Here is a 4135-nt window from a genome sequence, read left to right on the forward strand (position 1 = left end):
CTCAGGCTGGGCTCCTACTTGTGATCCTCATGCCTCAGCCTCAGAGAGCCCGGATTCCAGGCATGCACCTAGCTCTCCCAATGTCTTTATTCATTTTTTTAAAAAATTTTTTTATGTATTTTATTTTTTTGTCTTTTTGAGACAGGGTCTTGCTATGCAGTTCAGGCTGGCCTTGAGCTCACTTTGTAGACCAGGCTGGTCTCGAACTCACAACAATCCTCCTGCCTCAGCCTCCCTACTTCTGGGATTATAGGTATGTGCCACCACGCCCAGTCTTTAGGCTGGAGGCTGTTTTAACCTTTTCATTTAATTATAAATAATCTCATCAAGAACAGATTGAGAAGAACAGAAGCACGGCTGTAATGCCAACACTCAGGAGGCTGAGGCAGGAGGATCCCTGTGAGTTTCAGACCAGCCTGGGCTACAAAGTGAGCTCAAGGTCAGCCTGAACTGCATAGTGAGACCCTGTCTCAAAAAGAAAAACAAACAAAAAAATCAAACAAAACAAAAACCAGAAGACAAACTTGTAAGGCTCCAGCCGGACCTGATTCTCCCAGCCCCAGCCTGCTTGCTAGCAGAAGCACTACTCTCTGTGGAGAACTCAGCTCCGTGCTGAAGTTGTCATCAGCAGGCTGGACAACGTGGAAGAGATAAGACAGGACAAGGAATTTGGCAGGATGTGGGACATCTGGGGACATCTGGAGACACCCAAGAATTTACACCGAAGCTTCAAGGACTGTAGCCACGGAGGTGCAAGACTGCCAGAGACGTTTGACCACAGATGTTCACTGGGATCTTCCCCCTGATGTGCCCTGCCTTCTCTCCATCCCTATAATGGGACGCACTTCTCTTTGTTCGGTGAGAGGTCTTATCACGCTCTCTGCCAGCCCGCACCCAGGCACAATAAATTCCACGCCATGTTGCCTTTACACAAGCCTGGTGGTCTCTGCTGGTCCCTTCGCATGTGTTATGTATGTTATAAAACTCACTTACACTAACCTAGACATAACATTTCCACCTTAGGGCTGGGGATTTAGCTCAGCGGCACAGCGCCTGCCTGGCAAGTACAAGGTCGTGAGTTAGATTCCCGGTACCGGAAAAACAACAACAACAAAATTTCCATGTTACATTTTGACATATTTGCTCTTGATCTCTACACTAAAATGACAACACTAAAGCATTAACCTAGCATAGTGGTGCATGCCTATAATCCTAGTACTCTGGAAGGCTGAGGCAGGAAGGTCGAGAGTTTAAAGCCAGCCAGCAAATTAGCAACTTAGTGAAAAACCTATCTGTTATGGTTTTTGTCTGCATTTCCCCCCAAATCCTCATGCAGTCATCCGCGGCTTCTATGATTTGTGATTGATCCATGATTCAATGCTGGGATTATGGGGGTGAGTGCCACGCCTGCCCTGGGGTGGGTAGTTGGCATACAGTGTAAGAGAGGGAAAGAGGCTGCTTGCCGCTGCTCCCCCCTTTTGCTCTTGCTGTCTTCCACCATCATCAGTGGTTGCCCTCTGCCATGTGCCACTCTGCCTTGGAGCCAGCCCAGTATGGACTAAAACCTCCACAGACTGTGAGCTCAATAAACTTTTCCTTCCTTAATTTTGGGCGTCAGGGATTTTTGTCTCAGCAATGAGAGAAAAGTAACCAAGACACTATCTCATAATTTAATTTTTTTTTTTTTGTCTTTTTGAGACAGGGTCTCACTATGCAGTTCAGGCTGGCCTTGAGCTCACTTTGTAGCCCAGGCTGGCCTCGAACGCACAATGATCCTCCTGCCTCAGCCTCCTGAGTGCTGGGATTACAGGCGTGTGCCACCACGCCCGGCTTGACTTTTTATAAATAATTATTTTTGGGACCATCCAGAGGTTATAGATAGCGAGTGATTGACCAGGTGGGATCCCCGGCTGCTTTCCTGCCGCCTCCGGGTGGGCTCAGCTGTCTCCCAGCCGCTGGCCCCTGAGCCCTGCCCAGGACAGAGCCTTCCAACCCTGGAGTCCAAGCTCCTTGGGAAGCAGGCGAGGCCCAGGGGGCGCTGTCTCTGGTCCTGAAAATCCCCGTCGGCCGCCAACCAAAGTAGAGTCGCCCGTCCAAGCCTTTCCTGTTTTTCTTCGATATATGGATATATGCCGGCCCGGGGATTGTGAATTAACAGTGTCCACGCCCTGGGAAGTGGCCCAAGGTTCCAAGAGGACAGCGGAATGAGGAAGGACACATGGGGACCCCTGGAGACAGGCACCATGGGTCCCGACACCTCATGCAAGCCAGTTACAAAGGTGAAAACAGAATATGGCCGCCCAGGTTGGTGGCACAATCCCAGCTACTCAGGAGGCTGAGGCAGGAGGACCTCAAATTTGAGACCAGCCTGGGCAACTGAGATCCTGTCTCAAAATAAAAGGGCTGGCGATGTAGCTTAGTGGTAAAGCCCTCGCTTGCATGCACGAGGTCAAGAGTTCCATCCCCGGTACTAAAAAGAAAAAAAGAAAAGAATTTGGCCGAGGCTGGCCTCAAGCCTTTACACAAGCCTGGCGGTCTCTGCTGGTCCCTGTATGTTACATATGCTAGAACACTGCCATGTCTCTCCCCAAACCACCCCCGGCTCTGAATGAACTTATCCCATCGTCCTTGACGCTTTCTTTTACACACACACACACACACACACACACACACACACACATATATACATAATGGGATATTTTCATTGGTAGATATACAGATCCTTCCCCCCCCCCCAATACCGGGGATTGAACTCACGACCTTGAGCTTGCCGGGCAGGCGCTGTGCCGCTGAGCTAAATCCCCAGCCCAGGAAGATATACATACTGATCACATGCACAGGAACTTGTAAATGTACATGATGCATCTTGCTTCTTCTGTTTTTCCCATTCCCCTCCCCTCCCTCTGACCCTCCTTGTTCACAAAAGCTTTGCTTCTGCTTTTCCCTTCTATTCTCTTTTTTTTCTTCCTTTCCCCTCCTGCTTGCTAGTTCCCATCCCCATTTGAACATTTTCTTCCTATTTCCCAATAGTTAGTCTACATCTTGGTCCTTATTTACACTTTTTCTCACACCAGAGAAAGGACGTGATATTTGAATGTGTGTCTGATATATTTCACTTAAAGTGTGGCATCAAGGTGCATCCATTTAGCTAGATGTCTCAAGTTTATCCTTCTTCAGGGCAGAGTAGTACTCCATAGCATTAAAAACTCACATCTTCCTTCTTTATCCTTGCTGCTTTCTTTGTCTCTTTAGTTGTGCTAACCTGGACGCCTTGATGTCCTGAATTAATCCCAAACTGCTGGGGACCACAAACTATAAACTGAGGCTAGGCCCGGAGGCCTTGAAAGAGCACTCAATGGCACAGTGATGCTGTGATGACCCAGCGAAAGACTGTAGCAGCTGAAGCGTCCTGACTCCTGGAGAACCCAGGAATCATAAAAGTAGGGTTTCAGCTGGGGGAGCGGACAATCTCCTTAACCTGCCATCTCTCCGCACCATCCTCATCAACATAAAGACCCTCATTAGCACACGGTCAGCGCAGCCGTCTGAGTCACCCGAGGACCCCTCCGGTGATCGTGTGCACCCAATAGATACTGGCTGGCTCGGGGGAGCGTCTCTGTCCCGGCCCATTTGGAGGCACTGACCTCCGAACCCCCCCATTCATGCACCACCAAATTTGCCTGTGTTTCTGTCTCACCCTTTCACCGCACCCCTCATACAAGCCGTTGGGGATCTTGGCCAGGTCCTGATTCCAAACACCCGCCTTTAACGGTCACTTTGATTTACTTTAGGGAAGAGCTAGAAACTGCAAGATGCCAGCCCGGTGGGTAAGGCGGTGAATAAAGTGGATGCGGGCACGGCTTCATGTTTTTACGAGCTTGCATTTCCCTTGAGTGGTACTGGGCTGCAGCACTCTCCGTTTTTTTGAGCACACCTAGTAAAGATCCTCGGGAAAAAGGACTCCGGAGCTGGCACAGAAAGCGGCGGGAGCCTGGGGTGAGCGCCGGAAGCGAAAGGAGGGCGCGCGGGGTCGGGGTGTGTGTGTGTGTGTGTGTGTGTGTGTGTGTGGCAATGCAGCCACACCGTCATACACCTTAAGACTGTGAACGTTCACCCTGTCTTTCTTTCTTTCTTT

This window comes from Chinchilla lanigera, unplaced genomic scaffold (assembly GCF_000276665.1).
Source record: "Chinchilla lanigera isolate Chin_1 unplaced genomic scaffold, ChiLan1.0 scaffold00112, whole genome shotgun sequence".
NCBI lineage: Eukaryota > Metazoa > Chordata > Mammalia > Rodentia > Chinchillidae > Chinchilla > Chinchilla lanigera.